Here is a 15,883-nt window from a genome sequence, read left to right as displayed (position 1 = left end):
AGCATAGGAGGGAAAAAGTGTTTGAGTCAGTCCTGAAGGCCCCACAACCCAGAGCATTGTCTCTTTATTTCACTGTAGAGGTGATACAAATGAAATTGATTCAGTTTGCACTGAAACAAACTATGCAGACTCACACAGTCAATCCACAGAATGAGGTTGGAAAGGACTTCGGGAGGTCACCTCGTTGCCCTGCTTCAGCAGGTGGGGTAGACCTGGAGCAGGCTGCCAAGGACCATGTCCAGACAGATCCAAGCATCTCCAAGGATGGAAACTCTACAACATCTCTGGGCAACCTGTGCTAGTACTTGGTCACCCTCACAGTGGGAAGGCATTTCCTGATGTTCAGAGGCAACCTCCTGTGTTTCAGTTTGTGCCTGTTGCCCGCTGGCCTGTCACTGGGCACCATGTGGCTCGACCTTCTTTACACCTTCCCTCCAGGTATTTGTAAACACTGAAGAGTCCACTCCAAGCCACTTTTCCTCATAGGAGAGATGCTCCAATGCCTTACCATCCCCAGCAGACTCTCTCATAGCTCTGTATCTATCCTGTACTGAGGAGCCCAGAACTGGGCACAGTACCCAAGGTGCAGCCTCACCAGTGCTGAGTAGAGGGGAAGGATCACCTCCCTTGACCAGGTAAGCAATGCTCCTCCTAATGCAGCTCAGGATACCATTCGCCTTCCTTCCAGCAAGGGCACAGTGCTGGCTCTTGGTCAACTTGGTCTTTACCAGGACCCCAAGGTCCTTTTGTGCCAGTCTGCTTTACAACTGGGTGGTCTTCCTGAAGCTGTTCTTCCCCACAGACACTTCCACTTGCTGAATTTCATAAGGTTCCTGTCAGCACTTTTCTCCAGCCTGTCAAGGTCCTTCTGGATGGCAGCACGACCCTCTGGCCTATCTACCACTCCTCCCAGTTTTGTCACCAGCTAACTTGCTGAGGGTACACTCTGCCCCATCATCCAGATTATTAATGAAGATATTAAACAGGACTGGACCCAGTACTGACCCCTGGGGTACACCTCTAGCTACTGGCCTCCAACTAGACTGTGCCACTGACCATCTCACTCTGGGCACAGCCATTCAGCCAGTTTTCAGTCCACCTCACTGTCTGCTTATCCCACCCGTACTTCAACAGTTTCTCTACACGGACATTATGGGAGACAGTGTCAAAAACCTTACTGAAGTCAAGGTAGGCAGTATCCACTGTCTTCCCCTCATCTACCAAGCCAGAATTCTATAATAACATAACTAAGAGGTTGGTCAGGCATGACCTTCCCTTGGTGAATCTACCCTGGCTCTGAGCTATTCAGGCAGTGATCTCCAGTTGAAAAGAGATGATTTCTTAAGCCTTTCCGGCTGAACCCACTGGCATACACTGCCCATGCCGATCATCTGCACATTTATTCTAACACATTACTCAAAGTTACTATTTTTATTTAGTATTTTATTTCAGAACACTCAAACTAAACCAGAGAGCCGTACAGAACATGCAGTTTTGTATAATCTTCACCTTTCAACAGTTTTTGGAATGTTTCTGTTGCTTCTGAGAATGAGAACAGAGGAACATGGAAATATTTATTAGGTTGTCCATACTAACTTATTAATACATATACTCCAAAAACCTCAGCAGACTGAGGGGGAGGGGATACTATGGTAAGACAATAATTTCACACAGAGCCTCTCCTGTTCCTATGGAAATCTGTCTAGATTTGGAAAAGTTGTTAGCCACCAAAAATTGTGATTTGCAGAATAGCTTATTACTGAAACTCAAGGTTTCTGAGATATTGTGCATTTGCTGTAACCTTCACTCATTCCCAGAAGCAGCCAAATGGACCAGATGCCTAAAAAGAGACTTTCAGTACTTTAGCCTAAGGAAAAATGCATGAGGCTCTGTATCAGAACATCACGAGGTCAGAATTAACTCCAATCAGAAGGCAGAAAAATAATTTTGTTTATTATATAAGCCTTTTTCTTCTGCAAGGACAACTTTACTATCTCTCTGCCACTAAAAGGAGACAAGTAGCAGCTTCCATATCCTACAGAAGAGTTGACCGAGGAGTCCACATGATTAATTCTAGCAACACTAAGAAAAACACTGAGAGACCACGCAAACGATCCAGATTTTTGCAGCATTACTTGTCCTGAGTTCAGAAACAAAAGTACCTGTAGCAAACAGTTGAGGGTTGTTTTTTTAATTTATATTAAGAAAATACGAGTTACCAAGGATATAAAATGCCAGACTTTGGACTACATGCACAATCTTCATTGAATCCTTAAGGGACTTAGCATGTGAGGATACAGTAGATGCACAGAAGCAGCACTGTCCTCCTGTGCTTCTTTGTGGCTAGACATCTACTGATGTTGCATTTCCACATAATAAAAGATCTTGCATTCACCGCAAAACTAGCTTGCATTTCCTAATATTAGGATCAAGCTCAGACACAAAGCAGACGTGATCACAATCCAGCGCACCGCTTGATTCACAGATGAGAACATAACTACCAGAAACTGAATGCTTTCTTAAACAGTTAAGACAGTAAACACTGCTGCAGTGTATGCATGCAATGCTCCTCTTATCTCCCCCATGATATTGTACTGATCCCCACACGTGCAAGTTTCATCACAGAAACACAAGACACATTAAAATTTAAGGCGGCAGCCAGCCATGAGATTCCAGAAGTTAAAAACAACTAAGGCCACAAGACTAATTTTCTAGCTGAACCTCTCCTTCACTGATATCGCAAAGCTGTTATTTTTGTAACAATGCAAGCAGACAGTACTGCTGGTAATGACTTTGGAATTTCTTAGCTCTTAGTTCAAGTCTGACTTGCACCCTTAGCTAGACAAGGTACGACAGCCTTGAGAAGTGTATAGGCAGGTATGGTAAAAAAAATATATGCATTATACATACATTGCCTTCCTCTGAAAGCGATGTTCCAGCTGGCAGCTTTTGGCAGTGCCCTAGCCAACAGGAAAAGGCGGAATACTGAACTGATCCCTCAATACAAGCATTTCAACTTTATGATCTTTGAAATATATGCACTTGCTGATCAGGACTACAACATCTTTTGGTAGGTAATACATGAGGTATAACAGCTTTGTAAGGAAAAAGAATTGCCTGTATTGTCCCTCTCTCCTCCACCCCAAATCTCACTCTGCATTTTGGTTCACCTGGACTTTAATGCAGATTCAAGTAATTTTCTCCCTTAGAGAGAGAAAGGAGTCAGCCAAGCAGAACTGTATTGCCACCTCCTACGCATAATTAGGCCAGGGCTATAACAGTAAGAATATGTACAGACTGAATCACCTGTATCTGGGAATACGCTCAAATCCTAGAGCTGCAGAACAGCAAATACAGCATAAGGGAGTACACTGGTGCCCTACAAAAGGTGTAGCAGAATCCCTCCATGCAAACAAAATCAGAGACAGGAAAAAGTAGTGTCGCGAAAGCGTCCAGAGAGCAACGCCAGCCCCCTGAAACCTCCAGCAGAGCAAGGGCCCTGATTGCCAGGCCCAGCCACACTAGTGTTGATAGTAAAGGCAAGTAGGGGTTTCTCACCTCGTTGCCCTTCTGGTCATTAGCACAGCTAGGCAACATGCCAAAACAAATACTGAAACAGCACCTGAAACTCAAGCCACAGATAAAGCAAAACCCCTATTTTTGAATGGATAACATCTCTTATAAAAAGCAGGATGGCTAAGTAAATTAACACATTACTGATTTGGTGGTTCTACGCTTAATGAAAGCGTCTATATACATATATCCCCCCCCCCCCCCCCCCCACATCATTTCTATTAAACATAATACAAGACAATCCTTCAGGAAATCTACCACTCATGAAGAATTCAAATTAGTTATTTCATCAGCTATTGTACCTGCATTAATACCTGAGCCAGTTAGTTAATAGCTGAGTATTAACATTGTATTAATACTGCAGAAGAAAGAAAATTAGAACTTCACAACAGCAGCATTTGTTCCTAATAACACAGGGCAAAACTCAGAATTCCTAGTACCTGCACATGTCCTAATGTTAACAGGTACTGTATGAACACACACCGAAACAGCCACGGGTTATGCATCTAAATAAAGGGGATGATTTTCAAGCCCTTTGGCTGATGTGGAAGATATCACAGTCATCAATGCTTATGACCTGTGCAAAGTCACCTTCCCCTCTCACACAATTTTCTAACAATAGGTACTTATACTTGAAAACAAAACCATGACTACTGATGGAAAGTTATTGCAGCTACAGGATATAGCTATAATTGCTAACATCTCTACTTTATTCAGAGGGGCTCCCACAGGTCTTGTTGAAGGCTGACATTATATTGGCATTAAGTCTCAACTCTAAATCAATTTCCTCAGTCAAATTCAGGGCACGAACAGCAAGTTAATGGTGATAAAACAAAGTGTGTTATACTGGATGGACTACATGCTCCACTGGATCCACTGGCAACCACAGCTCTCTCAACAGCTAAGTGACACCAACTGGATAAATAAAAACAAAACACCAGTGCTTCATGGAAGGAGTAATTTTATTCTACCAGATTTAAGTAGCCTTTATTACAACTGCTGTGGTGAGAGCAAACAGTGGAAATCCTAAAGGACACTTAACAGAGGTATATGGTGTCAAGAATTATTTGCAGGGAAGAAAAAATAAATTTAAAGAAAACCAATGAATGGTGGAACTGCTCTGCTGAGAAATTAAAAAATTATTATTAGTGTCAGGATTTACATCATATTACGGCATACAACAGTAAGTGGAAAAAGGTCAGAATAACTCAGGTTTGTTACCACTTAGTTTGCAATACAGACATTTGTATAGCCCTCAGGTCAGTCCAACCAGCAGGGAGGGGGTACCCGCTAATCAAACACTAACCTCAGTAAGAGTTAGTTCCATAGAGTGAGATCGTTAGACATCCGAGAGCCCTGCATGTGCCGCTGACAGGCCAGAGATATTAAAATATCTCCCCTCAGAAGAGAGGCAACCTATTGGACAACATACTCTGGTTTCCGTATGTTTTCCATTTTCACAAGAACATGGCCTCACTTACAATTCTCTCTGCTATCACAAAATATGTAGCCTGCAGTGAAAATGATGTGAGACCTGGAAAGGGAGAGCTTGAAGGTATCTTGTCCTTTCCACGGCCTAGAGGCAAGACAAATCATCCGTACATCCTCCTCTGCATTTTTATCTAACCTGTCCTAAGCATCCCATGAAGGGTATTTCAGAATTTCTCTACCTACCCTCTTCCAGTATTTAACTATTTTTACAACAGGAAAACAGACCACAGAAATGAACTATCCAATGGGTGTACATAATACCAGTTTTGACCTTTGGATGGAAAAGAGAGATTTAGCAGAATGCCTGGAAAAAGGAGACATACACACGCAGAAAAGGTGGTACGAATCTGTTTCAAGCTTGCAGAGCTAAGTTGTTACTGTCTGACAGCTGACTGAAGGCCTGTGTGACAAAGTTGTGTGGTCTCAATCCACTCCCTAGTTCGAGTGTCATGACAGAAAGCAATAAACACAGCAGGCTGCACCGAACAGCAGGCTCCGACTAGATACAAAGACATCCTTTTGCAGCAGAAGTATAACTTGCAGGTGAGGGCTGATACTTCTGGAGAAACTTGAGTAAGTTCTAAGGAGAGTTAGAAGAAAGATACATAGCTAAAGCTGGATCACAAATTCTTGTGTTCTGTGCACTTGTTTATTGTGCACTTGTTCAAGGTCAAAGATGACTATACTAACACTACAACAAAAGCTTTGCTGTAACACTGGGTTGAAAGAGTATTTTTTTCTCCACTTAAACTACAAGCCCTCAAAAATAAAAAGGAACTATTAATGGATTCAAATCATCATTGTTGTACTGCAGTTCTTAGTATTTTGACAATTTTTCCTTAAGTACCATTTCCTGAACTATAGTAATTCTTGAAAAAGTCTCAACCATCAGTAGGAAAAAACATTCTCTCGTTGGTACAGAGAAAGCCCTACAATTTGAACCCGTAAGATCCAGTCTTTCACAGACTGTCAAGACTTAAGTACTCGTTTTGTGGTTTTTTCTTCTTTTTCTTAATGGGACAAAGTAATGACCCCACTCAAGTCAGTGTCAGGATTTGGGAGACCATCTTTATGATACTTGAACCCTTGCAATTGTTAATACTGCTATTTAATAAATAATACTTAAAAAAAAATAAACTCTTCTTGTAACTTGATCTCTACCTAAGCATCAAAGCTAATATTTGAACATCCAGAGGTCCCAAGTTTGTAAATATGCAGGAAGCCTGGACACTGATCTCAGGAGTGCTGAAAATAGACATGTTCACAGTTCAAAAGAAACTGCAGACACTCGCTATCTCCAAAACGTTGAGGCCAGCTGCCACATAAAATGTGAGGTTGTCTTGAAACAACAGAAGTTTACAACTTTAGGCAAAGCAATACCTGCTACAGAAAGGGCAGCAAAGGCTTTTATGTTATTTATTGTCCAGTGCAATTTGAATTCTTGCAATTAAATCAACTACTAGATTTTACTTTGACATTATAGCAGTAACAGTACCCACAATGCATACATTGTGGAGGAAGATGATGCAAAACTACAACATTAAAATTTAAGTTTTACTGCAAAAGTTCTCTGGAACACACTTGACTGAAAAGCAAGCTTTCTGTTTTATGGTCTTCAGGTGATTGATATTACCGTTATTAATTAATGGCAGACCATAGAGTAGAAGAAACAACAGTCTGCCACTTGAAGTCAAATAGATGTGCTAAGATTTTAGGTAATATTTTTGTATTAAAAGACTATGGTGTTATAAAACCAGACTTAGAAATTACATAAGTGCAACTAATTTATTGTAGCCTTCAAGGGCTGTTCACAGATTGATTGTCAGAGACTAGCTCAAGCAATGTAAGTACTAATGTCAACAAAGCTAATTGACCATTTTGAGATTAGAGTATTGAACACCCAGGCACTGCCTGAGATACAGTCACAGGCACTGCAGGAAAAAAGCTTGCATAAGATGGTGTGGGTACGACAGTAGGTAGCCAGAAAAGCCAAAATCTTGCAAGCAAAGTACGTAAAGACTCTCTCCATTTCTGTCTTGCTATTTATCACCTTCAAGAAGAGACTCTTAATGCAGTTGGATGCTATACATCCATTTCTCAACTTGAAGTCTTGTGTGCTGATATAAAAGCAGAGAAATGAGTAGATTTTCTTGGCTAAGAAGGGGGTGGGGGCAGCAGGGGGGAAGTCTTTTCACCCACATCACCATGCCAAGTTTTGCTTCCATTATTAGCCTGGTCTCCTGCAGAAAAAAAGCTTACCTGACCACTATGTAAATAGATCCCTTTCTTTACTTACAACACCCTTTAAGTCACTTACTGATTTCAATCAGGGAAGAACAGATTACCAGCAGTTAATTAAGTTCCTATCGCTTCTGTAAAAACAGCCAAGACAGCAAAGGCAAAACTGCAATTCGAACTTCTACACGCCCACCCCCAAAAAATACAGAATCCAATTTCCGTAACTGAAAATGGTAGCCCACACATCACACCATTAGTGCAGTCTGTGGAAAATGGGGACTACGTGGAAAAAAATGTAGACACACATGCAAAGACAATGGAAAAATCTTTGTTTGACCTCAAGACACAAATTCACAGAAATCTTCATTAACTCTGCTGTTCAGAAAACTATTTGCTTATTATAAGCAGATAAAGCACACGTGTACACACACACTCCCCTAAAATACAAACCTCTGGAGCCCCCCTTGGATGACTGAGCACATTTTATTTAAAATCCATCTATATTTAACCAGCGGAACTCCTTGTAACATGCAAGAGTTAAACTGTACAGAGGACAGATATATCAAGGACAGGAAACAACCACTAAACTGCCCCTTCCTTCATCAAGGTTAACTAGCTGAAAACTGGCGTCAGGCTAACCACATTCATATTGCCTCCAACTGGACTGACTGAATTCCTATCTGCTCAGTACAAAGTCCCACCACCCTGAAAAATACCCTGGCACCATTCAGAAAGAGATTAGGTACTTAAATGGAAAAGCAACTATATCTGCAGTTAAATTAGATTATAAATTTGTACACAAAGACACTTTGTGACAGAAATTGAAAGCTAACTGCCTGCAAGTAGGAAGAATTTCTCCCCATGGGTACAATAGCCATTACAGTGGTTCTGTTTCCTCTACAGCACTGAAACTGGAGAATGCTTGGATATACAGTACTGAATAACAATTCCTCCTTTAACTGCCAATTTCCTATTAAGGATATACATTTAGGCCACTATCAAAACTAGCAAACATAAAGCATCACCATATGCTTTCTTAAATGAAAGATCTAGAAGCAAATCCATACAACCAATATGTGAAGAAGCCCACAGCAAGCCTACTTTATTCAACATCACAGAAGGTACAGCTGGAAAGGGTCTGAAGGGGTCTACCTGAAAAGACACCATGTCTGTGCACATGGGGAGGGGAGGGAATCAACTGTTTTAAAGCATTCCTGATGGATATTTTACTAGCAGGTTCAGAACCTGCCCATGAAAACTCCCCCATCTTCACACCATTGAAATCAGCAGCCTGCTCAGACAGCATCCAAAACCAACACGGTGAGAGGTCAGCTGTACGCAAAGCTGAACTAAACTACAGCATCTCCAGGTCACAAAAGCTTCTTCGCTCCATGCAGCTCATTAGAATTGATAGAATTGCAGCTCACTGATGGGCAACTCGTGATGATGTAACAGATTCATACTTCCATGTGTTTTCTGTGGAACTTGAAGATCTCAGAAGTGTTACAGAAGTGCACCTCTATCCCTCCATCACAGTACTCCCCTGAAAGAAAACGTGGGGAAAGACTAAACTGGGCAAGCATCCCCAGAACACAGCCTCCTCCACAGACCACAACCATAACTCCAGTTACCTTCAATAATGTAAAAATCCAGGCTACGCTACATTGTCCATTGCCTTGTGGCTTCAGGAAAAAGCATCGGTCCACGAAGCTTGCGCACATACACTCTCACCTTACCTGCACCGTTCACACGCACAATTTGATGTGTAACATGCTGAGCAGCTCAACCCGCACCATATCAGCTACCAAAATGAGTATGGACAGTATCACCTCTTAACTTTGTATTGCACCAGGTTTTTAACCATTCAGATTTGGCTCAAGACAATACCTAATTGTGAAATATCAACTGCAACAGTCAACCTTGCCAAACACGAGGAGTGGATAATTAAACAAAACAAACATCTATTAGAGTTGCATGGCTGAGGTTCAGTCTCCTACTAAAAAAATATTGTAAAGGCAAAGGCAGATACAAAGCCTACCCCAAAGAATTTAAATGCCAGTATGTCCTATATCAACTCCACTATCTTGTCATGCACTCAGCAGGAGGAACACGAGAGTATCGCTACAGCAAAAACAGATAGGGAGGAGCAGAGGACAAAACAGTTTGTGCTTCATTTTGTTCCCTCAACTATCTGACTATTCATAGGTTATCTGTGATATGCTCCTGAAGGGGATCAGGGGAAAGGTAGAACTGTCTTCTGTTTTTGTATAGCGCCCAAAACTGCTGCGATATGAAAGTCACACATTGTATTTTCTGCTAAGCTCTGCTCTACTGCTCAGAATGCAATCTGACAAAGCATTTCACACACTACATATTATATGTGACTGGTGAGTATGGTGCTAAATACATATTTAGGCTGTAACAAACATACACTTTGCTCTCCAGTCTTCTGACAACCTGGCAAAAGTAATATTATTACATTCTTCGGATATATAAATATCCAAGAGGGCATGCCAAGAGGACAGCACAGAGCTGCCTGATTTCTGAGTTCAGATCAGGTATAGTTAAATACACATGCACACTTAGGAAACATCCCATCAAAACTGTTTGATTCTTCACGCATAAATGTATACATTTTATATATAAATATATAAATATTTATAATAAATATATAAAAATAAATTTATCTGCAAATTAAATACCAAAACATATACACATTCCCCCAAGGCAGCCCAGTGCTGTTTCTCCCCACGCTCCCGGCCTAACAGGTTGCACACGCAGACAACACCCGTTTTGCCCCACACAGACGGGGGATGGAGGGAGGGGGGGATGGAGGGAAGAACCCCCCGAAGGCAGGCTCACCGCCACCGCTGTCCCGTTAGCGTTTCAGCACGACGCTCCCAGCCGCGCCGGAGCGCTCCTTCCCCGGGAGCCCCTCACGCCGGGAGCGCTCCCGCCTGCGGGGCGGCTCCGGGCGGCGCCTCCCCGCGGACCCCGGCGCCTCGCCGGGGACAGCTGCCTGGCGCTCGGCTGGGGCAGTCAGTCACCGGCCCCCAAGCGGGGAGCTGGGCAGCGCCGGCTCCCTTTTCCACCCCTTCCCCACCCGCGCCGGCACCTGCGGCCGCACCTCGGCAAGCCTACCTGGCGGTGGCAGAGGGCAGGAGCCGGCGAGGCCCCCACGGCCCCTTTCTCCCGCCGGCGCTCGGCGCCGGGAGCCGGGGCGCTGCTGGGGAGCCGGGGCCGCTCGGCGGGGCCGGGCCGGGCGGCGGGGTGCCGCCCGCTTCCTCACCACTGCTGACTCAGTAGCAGGCACCGTCCCTCCGCCCACCGCCCGGAGGCGGCCGCCGCCGTCCGCGCAGCATCACTGCCCGGAGACACCCCCTCCCCAAGACGCACCGCCCCGCGGCGAAACGGAGCCGCACCTGCGGGCACTGCTAGCGACCCTCTGGGAAGGGAGAAGAGGGGTGGGAAGCGGCCCCCAGGCGGGGACGCCGGGGTTCGTCCGACTCCATCCCAAGAGGGAGCGCGGGGCGCTTCCCAGCGGCACGCGAGGCGAGGAGGCGCCGCGCCTCCATCTTGAGGAGGGGGCGCGGGAGAGAGGCCGGGCGCGGGGGGCAGCAAATGTCGCCGCCCCCCGGCAGGGCTGCGAGCACGAAGTGGCGACCCTGGTGCATCGGTCACGCTCCCGTTGCCGTCCGCCCCGCCGGCCACTGCCGCCCTAGGCAGCGGGGTCCAGCTGCAGAGGAGCCGGGTTACCTTCCGCAGGGGTTTACCTTTCCGTTGACTCTACCTCGGTGCTGCTTGTGGAGATAAAGTAGCAAAAGGCTCCCAGGTCTTACAGATGTGGGCGTTGGTCTCTTCTCACAAGTTACTAGTGATAGGATGAGAGGAAATGGCCTCAAGCTGCGTCAGGGGAGGTTTAGGTTGGATATTAGGAAAAAATGCTGTACTGAAAGAGTTGTCAGGCCCCGGAACAGGCTGCCCAGAGCAGTGGTGGAGGCATTCAAAAACCATATAGACATGGTTTAAGAGGCATGGTGGTGTTGGGTTGACAGTTGGACTTGATGATTTTAGAGGTCTTTTCCAACCTCAATGATTCTACGATTCTAAGATCTTCAGCAGAGTTCTTAAGGTGTTGAACCAACAAGCTTTTCCTGAGAAGGTGGACAAACCCTCAGTGCCATGCAGCTTTGCACAGCTGTGCTCAAAAGGCAACTGCAGTATTCCTCTTGGCCTGTGAAATATCCTTGAAGGTGGGATCCCACCACCTTTGTATCATCATGCTGCATGAAGGTCTCCAGACCTTTGCCACCTGCATGGCTTTTGACTGCTCTGTGTCCACGTGTAACGTTCTGGGGGCACTCGCTCCCGGCAGGGACTTTCTGGAGTGACTGGCTGCACAGGGACTACAGCAGGAGGCCAGCACCTGTCTGGCACGAGCTGTGCTGGGGCAAGCCTCCCGGTCTACGTGTCCTTTTTCTGCCTTACTTCTGATTATTACCTTTCCAATTTTCTGAAAAACATTGGGCCAGGGACCTGGTGCTGCTGAGCTGGCAAAGCCCCTCATCCTAATGACAAGTATCTCTGAAGCCTCTGTAAGAGTACCTACAGCTTATTCAACACAGCTTTTCAATAAAGTATTCTGTTTCTGTGTCTTTCATTTTGCTCTATCCTATTTCTTGCCTCATTCACATTTTCTGCTGAGAGACTCTGGCATGTTTGCAGTCAGAGCATGCAGAAATGTTTTTTTGGTTTCTTTGATTTTTACAATTGCACTGCAAAATAATTGGCCTATTTCCATTTCGAAAGAGGCATTTTTCTACTTGACACCAAAGTCCATGTGCCATAGAGAAGTGGTTTTAAGTTTGTCCATCTCAGCAACATTTTAAGCAAGCAATTTCATTTTTAAGTGAAATAGAACACAAAGGGCTGCAAATTTCAAACTTTAATTTCAAAGGTTTCATGCTGATTTGCACCAGCCTGTCAAGGTCCCAAATTCTCTGTTCCACCTGCTAGTGATGCTAGTGTATTGCCAAGTTCTGTTTAGTCTTTAATGAATTGCTAACGCTTGAGTTGGGGTAAATGATATTTTGCAGGTGCTACAAGGTGATCGAAACAAAAGTACTCTAAAGGTGTAAAAATGTAATCTCTTGAGCATACAACTGTGTTTACCTCCTCTTCCATTTCCCACCTTACCAACTGTTTTTAACAATAGTCTCTATGACATTTCCTGAAGCTACTCTAATCTTCCTTGGTATGAGGAGCTCATAACTCATGCGCTTGCTCTCTAAAGCACAGAATTAAATTTCTGAACTGTAATAGTAGATTGCTTGTGAGTATATATGAAGGAGCCTAAAGGAATTGTCTGTTGACATTTTTTAATTCTTTCTTTTTTCAATTTTGATTCCTCACTTTCTGTTATTCCCATGTGTTGGCCATTTCAGCCAGCTTTTGGAGACTGAAATCTGCTTATTTGAAGTGAAAAGGATCGTGCAATTTCCTAAGAATTATTCTAATAGCAACACAAAAGGATCAAGGAGAAAACTGCTGGATTTTTTCCAATGTTGACCAAGGCTACTTGACTTGGAAGAGAAAGTGTGTGCAGAGAAAGGAAGCCTGGCTGTCTTTCCTTTGTGAGGCAGCCCCATTTCTCATGCCTTGCAGCCTTCCTGCCAGCACTGAAGGCTGATTTACCGACCCACTGGGGGAAGAGGATTGTCCTCCAATGCTTCGCATGGCTGTGTGATCCTAATTTTAGTGACCATAAAAGCACCAGATACAGTGGCACATTTTTTTTAATTTCTTCTGCAGGAAAGATTATTCACTTGTATACTCAATGCTAGCGCTTTTTCAATGATCTGTGCAAAAGGCTCCTTTGCACAGCACAGGCTTAGGGAGACAAGTCCTCTGCATGTCCTGTCAGGAGGTACCTCCCGCCATCTTGGTGAAAGCAGGGGGAAAAGGATGAGAGCAGTAGCTGGCCCTCTGTTTGCTTTCTCTGCGCAGTAGCTGATCCAGTGCCCTTGACTTTTGTGCACACCGATTGTCTCCTCCATTGAATGAACAAGACACAGCTAAGTCCTGTGCAAATGCAAGGGCATCAGAGCAAACCACTCCCATTCAAGAAACCCAGCAGGAGCACCTGGTGCCTATCCACAGTCTGCAAACACCAGGAACGCTCTGAAATGGCGGAACAGACTGAGAAAGCAGGTTTCCTGCAGGTGACTGAGGTGAAGATGGCATTTTCTTGCTGAGCCAATTCTTGCCTTTCATATCACTGATGAACTAATAGGCTTAACCCTCATGAAATAATAGGCTCAGCGTGCTGTAATGCTATCTGAAAATCATGAAAAATATAAAATGCAGCCTTCTAGGTAAATGTTGATCTGGTTACCTCCAGCTGTCTTCCCACAGTAAGTGCATTCATTTGATCAGACAAAAGCCTTGTGAAGCTGTCATCACTCTGGACAACTAACTCACTGCCAGATATCCAGGGGCATTTTGGAGCCTGCCTCTGACACGCACTGCCCATCACCACCAAATGGCCTTCTGAGCAGCTTGGTGCCATGGCAGTGGCAGGGAAACCCTGGCCTGAGGCATAACATTACTGCAGCATGTGAAAGGGGCTGGCAAAGCCCTCCCAGTCACTCCTTCCCCTTTCGCCTTGTTTGCTAAACCAGCTGCTTTGAAGTTTTCCATGTGACATCTATTCCAAAAGAAAGAGGTAGTAGATATGCTGCTTAGGTTACCAATACTTCACCTTTGTTAGATTGTATTGTGCTGTTCCAAAAATAGCCTTTCCCCACCTCCCATCTTAAATAGGTAAAAAAACTTGATCTGTTTCAGTTCAAGGGAGTGTCTACCAACGCTAAAAAAGATGTCATATTCACCTTCAAGGAATCTGAGATTTTTTTCTGATTCTTCAATAATTGTGAGAATTTTTGAAAGCCACAATTGGGTGAGTTACCCTTCTTGGCCATATTGTCAGTTGTCCTTATATGTTATTTCTACTGCCAGTCCAGGTAAAGCTTCTGCCTCGACAAATGATGTCTAAGTAGGTTTTTATTAGCTTCTCTGTCCCACCAGTGACAGTATCAGGAAATCTAGTAAGAGTGCAAAAGGTTAGAGCGACGTGGTATAATCCTTTCCTTCTTTCTTTCATTGAAGTATGATATCTTTAATTGAGGCAGATGTATACTTTTACCCTTAATCAAAACTGTAGTTTTACAATATTTCTTTATGGTAGTAGGTCCATTTCTTGTCATGTATGCATGAATCCATAAATAATGATACACTAGTGATTTTAGTGTGGGTTGTTGCAGATACACTATTACTTTAATTTCACTTGTAATTTAGCAACGTTTCTGCCTACTGCATCTCCCATTTAATCCTCCTGTTTTCTCAGCTGTTATTGAAATGGCAGCATTGCACTGATGGCTTCTCTGTCGCTGGGGTACGGTTTTCTCTGAGCTGTTTTTCCACAATATGCCTCGTATCCAAGAAATAAAAAGATGCTGTTTATGAATCTTTATTAATTAGTCTTTTTTGTACTCTTAGTGAACACAAAACCTGGAAACCTTTGCCCTAATGAAGTTAAGTGGAGTCACTCTGTAACCCCTGCTTGGGGTTTACCTGCAGTAGGTGTTTCAAGACAGCACCTGCATGCACTGTGTCTTCTGTAGGATTTTGTATTGGATTGCCTGCCACTGGGTAAAAACACACCAAAATACAAAGAAGTGATAACATGACCTTTATGGAGATTTTCAAATCCCATGGACCTGATAGAGCTGAAAATCATGCCACTTACTCATCAAAACTCGCAGCTGTTTCTGTGTAATTATGATCATCCTTATTCTCTCGTTGTTGACTGTTTCCACTCCGTAGTGTTTTAACTTCTCAGTTAAGATCTACAGGGCAAGGACTTTTACTTTGTACACCAACCATAACAATAGTTATGTTTTTGCAGGTGTTGCCATAATACTGGTAATCATGTTTGTATTGTGATCTAGTAGTTTTGGATATGTCCTCTTTGTATCAAATTGACTTCCAAACCTTTATATGTTATGTGATATTTATAGCTTTAATCTTACATGTACCTTCTCTTTGTAAAACAAATTTTTATTAGTCACGGTTTCAGATTACTCCCTATAGTTAAGAGCATAAATGCTCTTTAGGTGTATACTGTTAATCATGATAACATGATTTTCTGCTGTTACTGTGATTTTGCCTCTTTTTTTTTTAATCCATGTATTTATTATTTACCTCTACAGACGTTTAACATTTCCTTATTTTGTTCTATGTATATCTCTTCTCTTTTAGTAATTTAAAGCTATTTTGATATAGAAGTGTTTAAAGCTTTGCCTGGGTCCTCAGAAGAAATTGCTTCTCTTGATATCTGAAATCAAGGTAGTAATAAAATAATGCTTCTGACAGTACAGGATTTCCTCAAGGTCCATTGTTGTAATTGATTATCAATAGGAAAGAATTGCTGCATTTTCTTACATTCCCATGTTTTTCCTTGGGATGTATAGATGCCATATTATCATATCACTGAATCAGGAAAAGAAAACAAATTGTAAGT

At 43.4% G+C, this 15,883-nt stretch overlaps 1 protein-coding gene across 7 annotated transcripts in view; it reads right to left on the bottom strand.

Moving 5' to 3' along the window:
• The window catches only part of KIAA0319 (KIAA0319 ortholog), a 61,640-nt gene extending 51,016 nt beyond the window's left edge, over positions 1–10,624 (bottom strand). For 6 of the 7 annotated variants that reach the window (XM_075083877.1, XM_075083879.1, XM_075083880.1 and 3 more), the window contains exon 1: positions 10,444–10,624. The gene's annotated coding sequence lies outside the window, so the exon portion shown is untranslated. Of the gene's footprint in view, positions 1–10,429 lie in introns of all 7 variants that reach the window. The other variant, XM_075083878.1, reaches the window with a different exon arrangement.
• Between the last annotated feature and the right edge of the window lie 5,259 nt (positions 10,625–15,883).

Source organism: Phalacrocorax aristotelis, chromosome 2 (genome assembly GCF_949628215.1).
Source record: "Phalacrocorax aristotelis chromosome 2, bGulAri2.1, whole genome shotgun sequence".
In the NCBI taxonomy this organism is placed as follows: domain Eukaryota; kingdom Metazoa; phylum Chordata; class Aves; order Suliformes; family Phalacrocoracidae; genus Phalacrocorax; species Phalacrocorax aristotelis.
This window is presented reverse-complemented; position numbering and strand designations above follow the sequence as displayed.